This window comes from Ambystoma mexicanum, chromosome 4p (assembly GCF_040938575.1).
Source record: "Ambystoma mexicanum isolate Mex_15411 chromosome 4p, UKY_AmexF1_1, whole genome shotgun sequence".
In the NCBI taxonomy this organism is placed as follows: Eukaryota; Metazoa; Chordata; class Amphibia; order Caudata; family Ambystomatidae; genus Ambystoma; species Ambystoma mexicanum.
Genome location: NC_090927.1, coordinates 1,237,656,042 through 1,237,674,931, shown reverse-complemented (window position 1 = coordinate 1,237,674,931; position 18,890 = coordinate 1,237,656,042). Strand labels below are relative to the sequence as shown.

General features: G+C 45.4%; 1 long non-coding RNA gene across 1 annotated transcript in view; it reads right to left on the bottom strand.

Moving 5' to 3' along the window:
• Positions 1–1,329: 1,329 nt before the first annotated feature.
• The window catches only part of LOC138453766 (uncharacterized), a 29,626-nt gene continuing 12,065 nt past the window's right edge, over positions 1,330–18,890 (bottom strand). The window contains exon 3 of the long non-coding RNA XR_011260522.1: positions 1,330–18,340. This is a non-coding gene — a long non-coding RNA (uncharacterized lncRNA). The remainder of the gene's footprint in view (positions 18,341–18,890) is intronic.

Genomic DNA, 18,890 nt, shown 5'->3' with positions numbered 1-18,890 from the left:
TCTTGTCTCTTTCTTGAATCATTTTAATCATTTCTTGTTCTGCACTCTGGAGATCACCTTCTTTTTCACAATGTTCTTTTTGTAAAATCTGCATTTCTGAAACAACCTCATCTTTATCCTGCCTAATGTGATCCACTAAGGCTTTTAAGTGTGCCAATTCTTGCTCACTATCTTCAAATTGTTTCTTGCTTTTGGATAACTGAGTTTCAAAGTCTCTGCATTTTAATTGCATGTCTTTTTGGCATACATCCAATTCTGCTCTCAACATTTCCTGATTTTTACTTGCCCCCTCTAATTTAACCTGTTAATTAGCTGAGTATCATTCTCTTGCATTCGCAGGGACTTGTTTAAAATAAACCATATTTTGCCGCATAGCCGTATTAAACAGTCTTTCTCTGCACTTTTATCGGCTGCATTCAATAATCTTGTAAGGCAGACCTGAATTATGCTGCCTTCTGCAAAAATATTGTCTAGTTTTTCTTTCTGCACCTCACCCTGAATGCGGTTAGTCCATTCTAACGTGCTATTTGACGACCAATTCCCATGTGCAAACAACTTTGCCTCTAAATATTGCACTAGATCTGAGAATGTGGTTTCCCTTTGTGACATTCTGAAATTCGTTTTTAGTGGCACACTGCTATTATAAAATGGGTTCCCTTTAATGTGCAAATGGCAGTGTGAGACACACTTGCCACGCCCAGTAGGTACTCTATGATCACTTTCCCGGCCTGCAACGCACCATAAATATGTAGGGTATTTTGTGGAGATTTGGGGCCTGACGGTATTTTATTACCGCCGAAAAATAACTTAGCAATAATCACTCCTTGTATTCAGATTTGGCCATGTGCAACAATCATACAGTGGACATGCCTTATTTCAGCACCCAGACATGCATATTTGGTATGCGTGGTTGGTGGTATTTTGGTGAGCATAATTCCCTTGTTTTATTTGTGGCCCCAATGTCCAGAATCCCTTATCTTTGCTTAAATTTTTCGTGTAATCACTAGAGAGACCTCAGACCTACATTTTAGGAATACCACATTTTCAGTGTTAGTGTGCCACCATGGGCGATCTCACTGACTTATTTACGACAGAGAGCTATATGTGGTAATTTCCACTACCTTATATACGGTAGGGAACTATGTTCAGAGAGTCCCTCTTCCCGTTGGCTCATGTACCTCCAACGAGCTATGCTACAAACAATCACTCTCAACTGTCCATACTGAATATGATCATGCACACATCTGTCTTAAAATGACAATTGCATTGTTTAAAAATCTCCCCTCATCATCAGCACTGTATTGGTAAATAGAAGACACACCACCCATCTGCTTTCAAATATTTTTCTGTATTATAAAAGTTGCATTTAAACACGATCTCACTCTTTACAGAAATAAATAAAACAGCACATTGCTAGCATTGTCTGTAATACACTGAAAAAATGGCGGAGAACAGAACACAATTTGCAACATTAACGTGTGATTAAGGCACCGGAATCTCCTTTCCTACTCTGACTGAACATTCTCGTACACACTCAGCTCCCACACTTATGTAATTACCTTATCTGTTCAGAGTTTTCTTCAGCTGTTCTCTTTCTGAATGTGGCTCCCTTGAAGATTAACCCCAGTGAAAAGGAGCGCCTTTCCTTCTCAAACCGGGGTCATTGCCTGGAATTCTCAGCTTTTGCAGATAGGAATGCTCCAACCAGGAAAAAATAGCTCCTTCTCCCAGCTCTGCCAAATCTTGACTGCCCTTCTCTCTCCTCAAACTCCCCCCAGCAAAACTCTGATCACTCCCTCTAGCATGATACTTGCTATGACGCTGCTCCAATCAGAATCAATCATGCCATCTCCTCCTTCTCTACACAATGGCTCATTTTTATAGTAATACTTTGTAACCAACTGATTTCCTGTTCTTTCGAGCTCTTTTGCTTCCTGTAATTATGTGGACAGGGCAGCAGAGAAAAAAAAATGGATGTGCGTTTAAAAGTTCACTTTCAGAATAGGCCTAATTCTGCAGTGGAGACACATTTTTATTAGTGGATTATGTTTCATTAGTCAGGTTAGTTATAAGTAATGTTAGTTATTATTTTCAAATGTGTCTCCCGCACCATAGGCATTTCAGGTGAAAAATAGTGTGCATTTTATAATGTGCACGTGTGCTTTTAACTGTAAAAATAGATTTGCATCTTATATGTTAAAATCGTTTTTGACTGAATAGCCTGTCTTTCCTTGTTAATCTGGTAACACATATAGCAATGCACCGCACCCTTGTGGTGGTGCTAAAAAAAAAATTGCTACCTGTGCAGTAGTGCTGTACTCTGTGCTGTAACACTCCAAATATCCTTACACGCCCGAAAAGGGACCCTCTCCCACTTGCCCCTTCGTAGACGTTGTAACGGAGTAGAGGCGGAAGAATGGCGAGGACGGGACGATCGAGCCGGGATCAAGAGGTGTACGGGGCGCCCTGTAGAAGTGAGGAGAGATTCCTTCGCAGATCTGCACACATCTGATCCCTGATCGATGTACCAGGCCAGAGGGCAAAGGAGGCGAGGGTCCCGAAACGAGGCAGAAGCCAGAGAAGCGCAGACACGACGTTGGGAGGGGTTGCGTCAGGACACAGGCGACTTGTTTTATCAGGTGAGTCATTCCCCGATTCAAACGAAACCCTGATAATTGGTAGAGTGTTGATTTTGCAAATTCAAACATCCGGGAGTAAGGTTGGTTAACCAAGGGGAAGGTTAAAATGCCTGGAGTACTGTCCACTTTAGCGGGGCTTTTCCGCTGCGGTAGACAGTCCTTGGAAAATGGCCTAAGTGCACCGCCTGGGGGAACGCCGGCTTATGACATGTATGTAAAATATGGTGTGGGTGCGATATTTTGTGAAATTTGGCATAGGCAAACTAGAAAGCAACAGGACCATCAGTGGCCGATTAATGGTAGCTTTGAGATTGCGAGGATAGATAACCTAGAAAGGGTGTTGATAAGGAAAGAAGCGCGACCCGCAGATTTTGAGACTATCAAAGATTGGAGGAGGGAAGCAATGCTCCGACTTAGGAGAAGAGAGAAGCATGCGCGTAGGCACAAATCGAAGCTTGAGGTAGCAGAAGAAAAAGAGGAGGAGGAGTGGACGGCAAGTCTAAGACGGGAAGGGAGACGTGAGCAAACGAACATAGAAGGAATATACCCGCAGCGGGAACTACACACAGCAGACAAATTAATGGAACATTTGTTAACCCATACGGGTCAAGGCCCAAAACCAGGATCGAAACCAAACACGCCAGTAGTGACTGCGCAGGCCCAACCAGTAGCTCTCACACCCCCTCCCACAGCCCAAGTACTTCCCCTCACGCAAGCATTAACCCACGCCCCATCCACAGCTCGAGCCCTCCCACAAGCGCAGACCGCACACGCGCAATTTCCCAGCACTAAGCAAGGCCCTTCACAGATGCCACCTGTGTCACTTGTCCCATCCACACCTCCCGCTCCAGAGATAGATTCTGCACCATCCGCCCCTCCCGAAGTCGAAAGTGAGACCGGGGAGGCAAGAGGCGGGGCTGAAGGAACAGGATTTGTACGGGTAACTCGCAGCGCGTTCAGCAAAGAAAGAAAGATTGAATTACAGCAAGAGGCAGAAATGTACATAGAAGGAAATGATGGGACGGCAGCATTGGCCTCATTATATGGGTACTGAAGAAGCAACGAGAGACATGTAATGTTGGAATTAACTTTGTTGAGAAAATTGGGGGCAGTTATACATTGTACGGCAGATGGGGTGTTCCTCACGATTTGGCCTCACGATGCACCGGTGATGGAATTTATGTCAGAAGCGTTACCAGAAGAGCTAAGTAGAGTACCAACCTGTCTGTGGGCAATGCATGATAACGATGTAGGATGCTTGAAAATAGAGCCAGCAAAAATAACTTTGAAAGAAGGTGTTACATTACCACGAATTCCCCAGTATAAAATTTCTGTTGAAGTTGAGAAGGGATTAAAGAGTATTGTTACTGACCTGGTGAGATTGGGGGTGGTCGAAGAAATTGCAGGTAGCAAGTGCAACAGCCCGATTCTTCCAGTTTACAAGAAAGGAGGCAATGAAGTACCATATCGTTTCATAATTGATCAGCGCGCATTAAACAAAGTAGTAGACCCACAATACTGACCATGATACCGGCCACTACAGAATACTTTAGTGTAGTTCATTTGAAGAGCGCGTTCTTTAGCATTCTAGTGGATAAAAGCAGTAGATATCTGTTCGCGTTCACTCTAGGAGGTCGATCATTCACATTCACACGCATTCCACAAGGATACACAGCAAGCCGGAGCATTTACAGCAGGGCACTAAAGGAACAGCTAGATATGCTAGAACTACCGACAGGTTGCGCACTCTTGCAGTACATAGATGACTTGTTATTAGCTGCTGACACAAAAGAGATCTGCAAAGAAAGTACTATATTACTATTGACACACCTAGCGACCCATGGTCACAAGGCAAGTTTGAAGAAATTCCAGTATAATCAAAAGGAGGTGTCTTATTTGGGTTACCTACTTTCGAAAGAAGGGAGAAGATTAACACCAGAACACATAGAAAGTATTTCTAGTATGCCTATTCCAAAAACTCAAGAAGGAGTGAGAGCTGTAATAGGCATGGCCTCTTATTGTCGGCAGTGGATCAGTAACTTTGCGCTGATTGTGAAGCCGATGGTAAGCTTAACTAAAAAGGATGCAGTGATGCCTTTACAGTGGGATGAGGAATGTCAAAAAGCGTTTGAACAATTGAAAGTTGCATTATGTTCCGCGCCAGTTTTAGACACACCGAACTACAAAAAAATATTTAGACTATTTGTGAGCGAGAGTGAAGGATGTGCATTGGCGGTTTTGACACAGGAACAAGGTGGAAGAAATAGGCCGTGCGGCTATTATTCTTCCGCGCTGGACCCTGTAGCGCGCGCACTACCACAATGTTTGTGAACTGTTGCAGCGGCTGCTGCGTCAGTGAAACAAACGGAAGGAATGGTATTGGGGCATACTTTAATTCTGATGGTGCCACATGCCATAGACATTCTATTAAATAGAACACAGACGCAACACCTCACCTCTGCTAAACTAACAAGATATGAGCTCATCTTGTTTGCACCCCACATCCAAATTATGAGGTGTAGCGCATTGAATCCTGCAGAATTAATGCCACTACCCATTGCAGAAATTGGTGACAACGAATCACCACCCCATGATTGTTTAATGGTCACTGAAGAAGAGACAAAGGGAAGAGTTCATTTGAGCGACACCCCACAGAAAGAGCCGGATGGGGAGTTGTTTTTTGACAGCTCTTGTTTTAAATTACCTGATTGCACATCAACTGCCGCATATGCAATTACTACCCTAGAGAGTGTTGTAGAAAGCCAAAGAATCCCCTACAATTCGGCACAAGCCGCAGAAATAATAGCACTGACCCGAGCCTGTGAACTCTCTGAAAATGTGAATGTAAATATTTATACTGGACAGCCAGTACGCCTTTGGCGTGGTTCATAACTTTGGTCGACTCTGGCCTGAGAGGGGTTTCTTGACATCACATGGGGCCAGGATTCAGCATGGGCCTTTGATTGTACGATTGTTGTCTGCACTCACGTTTCCAAAACGCCTAGCAATAGTAAAATGCGAGGCGCATAAAAAAGTAACATGTAAAGTGGGAGAGGGCAACGCATTTGCAGACAGGATTGCAAAACAAACAGCCACTGATTTGAGTAATAAAATGATGACAGTACAGACTGAGGAAGTACCCTGTATGATAGAAGATGGGATTGCCACTGTCAAAGAAATGCAGGCCGAAGCCACGGCCGATGAAATCCAAGGGTGGGCTGAGGGCTCTGCTGAGTTAGACTTCGAAGGATGTTGGGTGGACAAAGAGACTAAGAACTGGATATTGCCGAATTGTTACATAACCGCAATGGTTACAATGGCGCATAGCCCTACCCACATTTGCGCGAAGAAGATGGTCCTGCATTTATCCACAGTATGGCAGAATGCACACATAGAAAAATGCAGAAAGGTTTGTGCAGAATTGCATTACGTTTTTACAACACAATGTAGGAAAGGGAACCGTGACTCCGACAGGCAGTTTTGGCCCGCCATCTATGCCATTTGAGATGATCCACTTTGATTTCATAGAAATGGAAAGGTGCCAGAACTATAAGTATGTCTTGGTGGTGATTTGTGCATTTAGCAAGCGGGTGGAGGCATATCCTTTAAAAGAATGTGCTGCCATGTCAACGGCAAATACAGATCTGTGCAGGTCTGCAGATTGACAAGCGATTCCACAGCTCCAGGCATCCGAGTTCCGCCAGGCTTGTTGAGAGACATAACGGTATCTTAAAGTCAAAGATAGCTAAAATCTGTGCTGGGAGCAAGTTGAGTTGGGAGGATGCATTACCCCTAGCGCTATTGTGCATGCGCACGTCTGTGCAGGCTAAAACTGGGCTCTCCCCCTATGAAATTATAATGGGGAGACCGGCAAATGTATGGTGCGCACCGCAGCCCAAAAGATTATGTGAGGTTGAGCATCCTGTGTTAAGCACGTACTGTGGCCTTTTAATGCAGAAGTTGTGTTTGATTCATCAGCAGGTGCAGGAGGTGTTAGCAGTGAGGTACACAGGCCCGGGGCATGCCCTGGAGCCAGGAGACTGGGTGCTGCTGAAAAATTTTGAGCGGAAGACAGCATTAGCACCCAGGTGGCGCGGCCCCTATCAAGTGTTGCTGGCGACGCAGACGGCCATACGGGTGGACAGCCAAAAGGTTCCAGCTTCACTGAAAACTTTGCCTGATCCAGACGACCAGAAAGAGACAACGGTCCTGGAAAAGAAAGAAACTGTCACCAGTCCACTGCCACAGCATCAGCCTGAGCGAGAAGTGAAAGTTGAAACAAAGCCTAAGCGAGAAGTGAAACTCGAAACAGAGCCTGAGGAGGCTGCCAGGAAGGGGAAAGGGCGAAAAGTGCCCCAACGTTGCTCAGCAGAAACAACATCACTGCCGAGCGACACAAACTCTGCATTGCAAACACGAGCAGAAACAACGCGTGTACTCCTTTGGCACCCACCAGCTTCTGCAAACGCACCAGAGCCAAAGAAAGAAACATCATTGCCACGGCGCTCATCGCTACTCATCATTGCGCCGCAGGCTGACACCGAGCCTGATACTGAAGTGCATTGGCACTGTTCACCGATCACACAATACCAGGAGTGAAACGGTATAATTTGCGGCCTCGACAGGCAAAGTGATCCACAGATCTTTGGTGCTTTTCTTTTGCCTTTGGTTCTACTCACGGACGGTGTAGAGGAGAGAAGTGTGAGAGTTGTGCAAGTCGGACAATTCAAGACGCACGGCTCCTCGGTGCGCTTATAATAGAGTACATGTGTCCTAAACCAGAGCAGGACAAACTGGACGCACATAGTACTCTGTCAATAAGGAACTGTTCAGAAATAGTCTGAGCAGTGAAAGGAAGAACAACTAATCTTGCTCGGAGTGGATAAGTGATCGAGGCTGTGAAGGGTTGGCAGAATTGAACTGTGACATTTCCGTTGAACTTTTTTGGCATCAAGAACGAGAGACATTTGCGACAAACTTTGCCAGCAGAAAGATGGACGATGAAGAACAAATCAAATCCGGTTTCAGCCTCCCCCTGCACCGCTGCTGAAAAGATGATTTTTAGAGTTTTAGAGACTGTAAATTTAGGGAAAAAGCATGGTAAAAGGAATAAGGTACCGGCTTGGACATTGGTCCTGTGTTCTCTAAGTATGATAGTACCAACAATAATAGCTATTACGCTATGGTTTATAGAGTCCGCACACCCATTAGAAACACTCTTGCCAAAAGTAACTACTGAAAGCCCGGTTCATGTAATCACTGGTACTTTGTCCTCAATAGAAGAGGGACATAGAGAAGGATATGGCAACAATACATTGTTGCGGATAATGAATATGACCCATGCGGTTTTAAAAAAGAAAGATTGCTGGGTTTGTGCCCATTTACCACAGCATGGTGAAAAAGGGATAGGCTGGTATGTACAACCGTTACCAATGAGTTATGCATGTGAAGTATCGTTGAGTGCAATGTTCTTTGGGAAATGGAACAAGAGTAATACGGGTCAGCTAGATGAGACAAATATGAATGAATTTGAGGAAGTGATCATGAGACCTGTGGGTTGTTCCATATTCCACAAAGCTCGCGTGTTTTCACCAGATCCCATGAGGAAAAATACACGAAAGACAACAAGACTAGATAGATTACATAGGCAGAATAGACCGACCCCGCCAGCAGAAGAAACATCAGTAATGACATTTCGAATGAGGGATGAATGGAATAAAGATGCTGTGCCCCCTGCCTATACAGTAGATTACAGCCCAAGAACTGTCCCCCTATGTTTAAAGAAAAAAGGTTCCTATAAAGTAGGAACGTTTAGTAGCTGATGAATACAGTGGTTTTAAAGCACAAAATAGAACCAGTGTACGTAGGGGACCCTGTTAACTTTATATGTGGGGAAAAAGCATATCCATGGTTACCTAGGAACTGGGGAGGTACATGTTACCTGGGTCTACTGTTTCCAGGAGTGTTCCTCTTAGAAACAGCAGGTGATAAATGAATTCTGCCAGCGCTGCACGGTTAAAAAAACGCCCAGAGATTACCTCTGTAAAATATTTGTTAGTTGCAACTCCGCCTTATTTAGGCAATTGTCATGGCGCAATTAACTGCTCATGCCTAAAAACAAAGATATACAAATTGCTAATCATTTAGGTTGGATTGCTAATCAATTGTTTTTTACTTAGCAATTTAAGCTAATCAATTTTGCAAAACTAATTTATGCCTTATTATAAACAATGCGCTCCCAAATTCCATCACTGCAGCCCAACTACTTCAGGCAACGCAGAACAATGAACTGCTCCAAGCAGTTCAGGAGTGCCTAAAGTCTGGTTTGTGGCACAGGAAACGCAACAAACAAAATCTATCAACCAAAGGAGTAGAGCAGTTACACACCTTCAAACTCATCCGACACATGCTATCCACATCTCCCGACGGATTGCTACTGAAAGAAAACAGGCTGGTTATACCATCCAGTCTGCAAGACCAGATCCTAGCCATCGCTCACTCAGGACACTGGAGGGGTGGTATCAACAAAGCGACAACTCAGGACCAAAGTGTAGTTTCCCAAAATGGATGAGAAAGTAGAAACACTTCTGAGCAAGTGCATTGCATTTCAAGGAGTCGTTCCACGCACATTTCCCCCGCCACTAAAACCCTCGGAAATGCCCCTACAAGTATGGGAGGAAGTTGCGGTTGACATGTTTGGACCATTGGCAAATGGAAAATATGCACTAGTGATGGTCGACGAAATGTCTCGCTTCCCGGAAGTACATCTTATCCACTCCAAAAGAGCTCAGGCAGTTATACCCACATTGGACAAAACGTTAGCAGACTACGGAATCCCATCGATGGTGAAATCAAACAATGGCCCACCTTTCAGTAGCCACGATTTTGCAATGTTCACAGAACATCTAGGCTTCCAATATCGGAAGATTACGCCACTATGCCCACAAGCCAATGGAATGGCAAAAAAGTTCATGAGTAATCTCAGACATTACAAATCTGCTCCATCATCAATGGGTCATTCATGCAAGCCATCTGCATGCTGCTGCGGGAATACAGAAACACGCCCCACAGCTCAACAGGCGAATGCCTTTCAGCTTTAATGTTCGGCTGGATCATACGGACAAGGCTCCCTCACAGCCTGAGTGCCACACTGCACACCACCATCATCGACGACGTACGGGCAAAAGACAAGACGAGCAAGATGAAAATGAAGGAATACACTGACCACAGGAGACACGTCAGACGGAGCCTCATCCAAATAGGTGATCAAGTACTAGTCAGACAAACTCAAAATGCCAAGGACAGCCCGGCCTTGAAGCCCGAACCTCTGACAGTAACTCACATACAAGGGTCCATGATACGGCAGCTAACCCACAGGGAACCATCACGAGGAATTCCTCATTCTTCAGAACCCTTGAAGGAGATCAAGAACTCGAGATCCCCACGAAAGATGCAGCAGACGAATCAGACATAGAATCCAAGTATAGAGGACAAGACTGAGACGCTGACGATAGTGACACTACTCCCGCCTCGGCACCCTTACCGCCACGCAGCCCTTTGAGGAGGACAATACGTAAGCCACCCAGATGGATAGATGAGATGAACTGATAATCCCAACTAGTCATTTAAGTGGGGGGAGATATTGTGTTCCCTTTCTATTGTTATCAATGAATCCCTTGTCAAGGAGCCAACTCTCCTTTCTGTTGTTCTTGTTCTGGTGGGCTGCGCCCCACGTGGGATAATAGAGGCAGGGCTACCGCCAAGAGTTCAGTAACATTCGGGAATAAAAGAAGATCACTCATCATCATTGCTCTCCGTGACTTATTATATCGTCTCATTTACGCTTGTCATAATTAAGTTAAATGCATTTCCGATACATTCAACAACATCACAAGCAGGCTCCAAGAGCCCTGCTGTGCCCAGGCTCCAAGAGCCCTGCTGTGCCCACAATGGTGCCCTCAAAAAGGCAAGACATTAAAGTAGATGCTCAATGCTGGTGGTAGCATGATCGAACAGCGCCGCTTGCCGCCACTAGAGGGAGGCAGAGAATGACAAAAATTCCCTCAGGTTCACCGAGAGTTTCTTCGGATACCGACGCAAAAAAAGCACGGTGTGTGATGCAGCAGAGCGCAGGCACTCAGCCCAACATCACTCTATGGCAGCTTACCCACCAACTCGCCCAATCGAACGGTGATAAGCTCTGATCCTGCCATTTTATACTTTTTAGAAAATGTCCCGCCCACTTTCCCGGAAGTGACGGAATGCCGGAGCCGGTGCGCGGCATGTAGAGAGGTTACTTGTCCTGCGCCTTGGTGTATGATTGCTGGTGCGGAGGGCAGGCAGTAGAAACATTTTGGATATATCCTCCGTAGTAGGTATGTCAGCTGTTCACAGTACTGCGTGAAAGGAACCTGTGTCTGGCACACTCGAGACTCGTTGTTTTGCTGCCTCTGCAAGTCCACTGCGTCTCTGTCTTAGTGCTGTGCAGTGTGTCAGTTGCACTATGCAGTCGAGCCCGGTAAGCAGCTTGGCCCGTGGGCACCTAGGTGCCCCTAGGAGCCCTTGCTTCTCGTGGAGACTGGAGCCCAGGTGTTAGCTGTGCTGGATTTAATCGGCCCCCGTGTCACAAACTTACTGTTCTTTTGTGGCAGCCTGTTTCTTCTCCTGTTCGCTTCCTTAAAAACATTTTGTGACAAGGCGGTGGAAAGGAAGGCAGATCAGAGCCAGGACAAGACCTCTAGCAAGAAGCCAATCAGACCTTGTGGATAAGGTCATAATGGAGGGAGGCTACAACCTGGGAGACCTTGGGGATGAGGTCATAATGGAGGGAGGCTACAACCTGGGAGAGAGAGACAATTGGACCAATGGTAATGCTCTAGAACAAGAAAGATTCCAAGCATGTCATACTGATACAGGTCTCTGGTGTTTTTCCTTTTGAGTTAAAGATAAGAGTTGGAGGAGGTGGCCTATGAGTGGGCCCATTGACGTCCGACCATAAGGAAGCAGTAGTCCAAGTTGCACCGGTTGTGCCCTATCCTGTTATAACCCGTTTATAGAGAGGTACTAAGACATTTATCCCCAAAGAAGAAGTTAGCCGTGAGAGAGAGTTGCTGCTGACGGCCCTAAGGGCACTTGAGACCCAGCTGGAGACCTATGTAATCTGGAAACAAAGGTGAGCGTCGAGCGAATGAGAGGAAGACTGAATGAACAGAGAGGCAGGGGACCGTGCGAACAGTTGTCCAGGAAGCCTTCCCAACAAGGAGAGGGGCTGGGCCAAGGAGGTTGGAGTACAACCAAAACCAGTAAGGGTGTGAGCTGGAGACCTCCTCTCTGGAGAACTGTAGAGAAATTAATAGGGAGGCTTGAGAGACAATACGAGACTTTAAAGAATTGATGAGTGATCCCTAGGAAAACAGTTTCGAAAGAATAAAAGGCAATAGAGTCTCATCTCCTGGAGAAGACTCCCGAACACTGTTAGCCTCCACAGAATGATTTGTGAACAGTATCTTCACCCTTTTGAGAAAGAAAAGCAAACGGCGTGTTGTCCCCCTATTTTCCCCAGGATTAAAGAAGCTTGTTGTTTCTGCAAATAAAAGTCAGTAGGTCTAAAGTGTTGAAGGCTGGTCTTCTCATTTCCAAATACCTACATTTGGTGGCAGCGGTGGGATCAAGAAACACGATGGAAGAGTTGATAAAGTCACTAACGGAGGGACAACAACTGCTGCAACAAGCCCTTCAGATACAGAGCCAGCAAGTGCAGGCTGACCGGCAAGCTTTCCAGCAAGCTATTCAAATGCAACAGGTTCTGCTGCTAGAAGCTACCGCAGTTAGAGCCCAGCCACAAGTACCTGCGTCAGTGTTGCAGAAATACTCCCCAGGGGAAGATCCTGCCCGTTTTTTTGTTAACTTTGAAAGGGTAGCCCTAAACGCTCAATGGCCAGTCGAGAGGTGGACGCACTATATTGCTCCCCTTATGATGGGGGAAATGCAGAGCGCATACCAGGCCGCTAACCCCATAGGAGACACTACATACCCTGAGATGAAACGGGCCGTCCTAGAGAGAAGGGGCCACGATCAAGAAGCCTACATGATCAAGTTCAGAGATACCAAGCTGTTGCCCGAGGAAACCCCCCCACCCCCCCGACAGTTGTTTTACAGAATCAAGGAACTTGGGGATAAGTGGTTGCAAAGCACTTCTGCTACTGTGCATGAGATGGCAGAGAAGGTGGTCCTTGACTCCTCGAGCAATTCGTGGAGGCCCTTCCTCCTCCAATGCAGAGATGGGTGCGACACTATAAACCCACCCTACTCGAAGCAATGGACATAGCTTCCGCCTACCAGAAAGAGGGACAGGGCAGATTGGCCTCCTATCCCCCTCAAGTTAGGGCTGTCAGAGTCCCTAATAACATAGGCTCTAGACAGGCCAACAATCCACCTTGGCCAAATTCGATGTTCCGCAGAACAGATTGGGACCCGTCAAGACCCCGACCTAACCATGAAACTCATGGATCAACCTTCCCCTCACGAACCCCAAGCGCCCGCTGCGGGGCCCCCAGTGTTTTGAATGTGGAGAATGGGGGCACTTGGCGAGGTTATGTCCAAAGAAAATCAAGTCAGAGCCAATGGACATCAGAAGTTTTGAAAGAGCTGGGGGAAAGGAGGTAGATCCATGCAGTTCAACCCCAAGTCACAAGATCACCTATCCATTTGTCTGTGAGGCTGAAGTGGAAGGTCGGCCAACCAGAGCCTTGTTGGACTCTGGAAGTCTACAGACAGCAGTCCAATCGGAACTGGTAAGAGGTGAGAAGTTCAAATGAAAATATACCCATTCAATGTGTTCACGGGGATGTTAAAACATACCCACTTAAGAATATCAAGATAAAGTTAGCAGGTGAGCAAATGGCTGTAAAAGCCGCTGTGATGCCAATGTTGCCTGAATCGCTTTTGATTGGCTCTGATGTCCCAGATCTTCCCTGCCTTATTCACAAATTGGAAAACCACTGGCTGAGAGAAACCCCCTTTTATGACCAAGACCTAGACGCCGGAAAGCCTAAATTTGAAGAAGAGTAAGTCTACCAAGAGGCTAGAAAAAAGGGGCTGGATAGAGAAAAATATGTGTCCGGTGGCGATAGATTGGAGGATTGATGAAGAGGGGGACAATTTTCGCATGGCACAAGAGCTAGACCCAATCCTGAAACACGCAAGAGCCTCAGTGGCCGACAAACCGGATGGAAGAATGCCATGCTTTGTGAAAGAGAACGGTTTATATTATCACCTTACAGAATCTACAGAAAAAGCAACCACACGACAATTTCTGGTCCCTAGCAAATACTATCAGACTGTATTAGAGGTGGCACATCTTCCAGTGGGAGAGGGACACCTCGGGCGGAGAAGACCACTCAGAAGATCTTGGCGAGGTTCAACTGGCCAGGGATTTATGGCCAGCTGGTACGCCTTTGCCAGCGTTGTCCTGAGTGCCAAAAGAAGAACAATCCCAAAATTTTAAAAGGCACCCCTCCAAACCATGCCGTTGATATTGGAACCCTTTATCTTTTAAAGGAATGGAAGGAGCCGGTGGCCACAATAGGGGCGTTCAAGACCAAAGAGATCCCATCAAAGCAGCCACTACTAGGAGGTCACGCCGTTAAGGAAACTTCAGATATTAATACTGAGCATGACCAAACAGCTCCAGAATATCTACCCTCAGCGGAAGACCACATAGGAAAAGAAGCCCTGAATGTCAACCCAGACCTTGGCCCACTTCAAAAGAAAGAACTGCGTGAGCTAATCAATCGTTACACAGGGATTTTTTCTTCAATCGCAGGTAGAAGATCATTGACATGTCACCACATACAAACATCCCCAGGTACAAAGGTGAGGCTGAGACCATATAGGATCCCGGAAGCCAGACTATAAGCGGTTAATAAAGAAATAGAAGAGATGCTACGCCTGAAGGTAATAGAACCATCTCACAGTGAGTGGTGTTCACCATTAGTAATGGTCCCTAAACCAGATGGGAGCACTCACTTCTGTATGGATTTTATAGGGTTAAATGAAGTTTCGAAATTCGATGCATTCCCCTATGCCCAGAATTGACGATCTGTTAGAGAAGTTGGGCAAAACAGAGTACCTGTCGACAATTGACCTGACAAAGGGGTATTGGCAGATACCACTGTTCCATGCTGACTGCGAAAAAACGGCTTTCGCATCCCCGACCGGATTGTTCCAGTTTACTGTGATACCCTTCGGGCTACATGGTGCCCCAGCCACATTCCAGAGGCTAATGAACTATTTGATAAAGGGCCATGAAGAATACATCGGAGCATATCTAGACGACATAGTGGTATACAGTCAAAGTTGGCCGGATCACTTAAAACATTTAAAGGCGATATTCCAAACCCTAAAGGAAGCCGGCTTACATGTCAATCTCAAAAAGACCCATTTGGCCAACACATATACCAAATACCTTGGTTACTATGTCGGTCGAGGAGAAATCCATCCTCAACAAGAGAAAGTAAAGGCCATCAGTAAGCTACAGTTCCCTGTAACGACTAGACAGGTCAGAGCCTTTCTGGGCTTCGTAGGGTACTACAGGCGATTCATCCCATCGACAATCGCTGCCCCCCTGACGAACCTTGTGAAAGCCAATGCACCACGTAAGAGAGAATGGAGGAATACAGAAACCGAAGAGGCGTTTGTGGCCTATCGGATAAGGCCATTCTAAGGTGTCTGGATTTCGAGAAACCTTTTTACCTACATACAGATGCCTCTGATTCAGGATTAGGTGCTGTACTCTTCCAGAGTAGGGGAGAAGAAGAAAGACCTGTCTTGTTCATCAGCAGAAAGCTCTTACCTCATTAAATGAATTATGCAACCATCGAAAAAGAGTGCCTGGCAGTGAAATGGGCCGTAGAAACTCTAAAGTACTATCTATTGGGAAGAACATTTACTCTCGTTACGGACCACGCTCCCTTGGTCTGGCTGTCCAGGAATACAATCCCTGTGTCTTAAGATGGTTTCTCTCGCTACAACCATACTCTTTCCACACCATCCATCAGCCGGGTAGGAAAATGACTCAAGCTGATTACTTATCCAGATTGCATGCCCTTCCCGATCGTAAGGGCTTAAGGGGGAGGATTTGTGACAAGGCGGTGGAAAGGAAGGAAGATCAGAGCCAGGACAAGACCTCTAGCAAGAAGCCAATCAGACCTTGGGGGATGAGGTCATAATGGAGGGAGGCTACAACCTGGGAGAGACAGACAATTGGACCAATGGTAATGCTCTAGAACAATAAAGATTCCAAGCATGTCATACTGATACAGGTCTCTGGTGTTTTTCCTTTTGAGTTAAAGAGAAGTGTTGGAGGAGGGCCCGGGGCCTGAGGAGGAGGTGGCCTATGAGTGGGCCTATTGACGTCTGACCATAAGGAAGCAGTAGTCCAAGTTGCACTGGTTGTGCCCCATCCTGATATAGCCCATTTAGAGAGACTTACTTACTAAGACATTTATCCCCAAAGAAGAAGTTAGCCGTGAGAGAGTTGCTGCTGACAGCCCTAAGAGCACTTGAGACCCAGCTGGAGACCTCGGTCATCCGGAAACAAAAAAGGTGCGCGTCGAGCGAATGAGAGGAAGACTGAATGAACAGAGAGGCAGGGGACCGTGCTAACAGTTGTCCAGGAAGCCTTCCTAACAAGGAGAGGGGCTGGGCCAAGGAGGTTGGAGTACAACCAAAACCAGTAAGGGTGTGAGCTCGAGACCTCCTCTCTGGAGAACTGTAGAGAAATGAATAGGGAGGCTTAAGAGACAATACGAGACTTTAAAGAATTGATGATGAATGATCCCTAGGAAAACAGTTTCCAAAGAATAAAAGGCAATAGAGTCTCATCTCCTGGAGAAGACTCCCGAACACTGTTAGCCTCAACAGAATGATTTGTGAACAGTATGTTCACCCTTTTGAGAAAGAAAAGCAAACGGCGTGTTGTCCCCCCATTTTCCCCAGGATTAAAGAAGCTTGATGTTTCTGCAAATAAAAGTCAGTAGGTCTAAAGTGTTGAAGGCTGGTCTTCTCATTTCCAAATACCTACACACTGCTTGTGTAAATCAATGAGTAATTTGTATCTTTCGACCTGCACTCTTTTAGAATTGCAGCTCACTGCGTACCCAAGTCAAAAAGGAAGATCTTCCTGGAATCATTCTTGAGTCATCAGGTGACTCCATCCTAGAGTCATCCATGGCTAGTTCAGGGAGATCATCCGAAAATATCCTGAAGTAAGTGTATCGGCCGAAATATTCAAATGAGATGACTCTAGTTATCACAGAAACTACTCCAAGAGGAGTTCTGATTACTTCCAGTGATGATCTTGTATTACTCCAGGATGACTTCTTGATAACTTCAGGATGGGTTTGAAATTGTGAACGAATATTGCAGACAATTTCAGGAGGCTGTTTCTTTCAAACGATTTATGAAAATGGTTTCGATTCCTTGTGTGTAAGATGGGTGGTATTACTATAGGGTTAGACTTATGAATAGTATACTGGAAAACATGGAATTTGCAGCCGCTACTTGCCTTGTTTGCTAGAGCACTCAAATGTCATTAACTAACGTTTGCTGATACCGTATACAAAACTACAAATCCACCCCCACAATGTCACAAACCAACCTCTAAACTCCCTCATTTCATAGCTCACCTCTAGCTAACATGGCATCACACCCAATAAACTCCCACAATTACAAATCACTGCACTAAAATAAAAACTCAGTGACCTAAACAGAATCCGTTAAAGGTCTACCTGCATGACAAGATTGCCGATCACTACACCCAATATCACTATGAGCAGCTAACAATTAGTTTGACCATTCACCACACCCAAGAAAATATTAGCTGTTCCCCCCACCCCCCCAACAGAAATCCAATAGCACAAAAACATGTACCATTTACAAGTTGGCACCAACCTACAAATTCACCAGATCAACTATAATAGTTCTACACACAAGAGCACTTGCATCTTCAGTTTCACAGAGCAGCATGTGCGCTACAATTACATTGTAAATTAGTAGCAGGGGCTGACATAGCAACCAAACTCAGTTGTGGGGATGTTACAATTCCATTGTGTTTTTTTTTTAAAAACATAATCTGAAAGATTGCGCAGATGTGTGCTAACATGTAGGTGTCACTTCTATGTCCAAACAGGCATGACTGTCATACTGTAACAAAAACACACTGTTAAGGAGACGTGGTGATAGAGTTCAGCTTGTCAAATTAGATCTGTCCAACAAAACATTTGTAGCAGACAACTGACGGGTTACTTTATAGTCCAATATTTTGCAGTTATTGCACAGCTACATCGCCAGGAACTGCAGCATTACACAGACATTTGCAGATTTAATGCTGTGTCTATCAATTGTCCAGGTGAAGTAAGAGGCAGGATCTGAGGAAGGAATGTAGGAAGAATGAAGAACACTAGCCATCCCTGCCAAAAGACTTAGGTTTTCCAGCTTTTGTGAACAGCCATTAATACATGTTGGAATAGTCAGTTTTCAGCCATCAGCTTTTACAATATAATTCTCTTTTTTCACTGCATCTTCTTTTTCCAGATTCCACCAGTAGCTGCTTTTTCTCCTCTTCCTTTCTTTTTAAAGCCTCAATTATAGCTTTTTGTTATTTCATCAAATGTTTCCTTTGTCTTAATACTGTTTCTTGGCTGCGGGTATGAAAAAGGCAAGTTGAAACTTCATAATGTGACTACAAATACAACCAACATTTTCCCTGAGCTGTACACTGGGGTGACTCCCCTTAAGCGCCATCCTACCCACCCCCTTGAGGTTTTGCTTATTCTTGCTCTCCTTGGCGCTTTCCCTCCCTCCCCATGCAGCTACACACAACTCAGTGTAGCTGCACACATAAAAGTGTGTATGGGTACATACCCTTTGACCCCTATAATTTATAAATGGCGACGAGCTGCGTCACCAATTCTGCATGGTCTACTTATAAAGACCTTGACTGAATAGGACAGAAAACGGATTGGTATTTGCTAATCGCGCTCTACCTTGGACATCCTAGATTGGTTCCCCAACCTGTGGACTAAACTTTCAGGATTGCATCTAAGGTATAAAAAAAATAAAAATAAAGATAGTTTAGGAATTTCGATTTGGGGAACCAATCCAGGATGCCCAAGCACCACTAAAAACTTTCAGGGCTACGCGCCAGCCATTGACAGGTCTCTCACGACTCAACCCTTTATCATCAAGTAC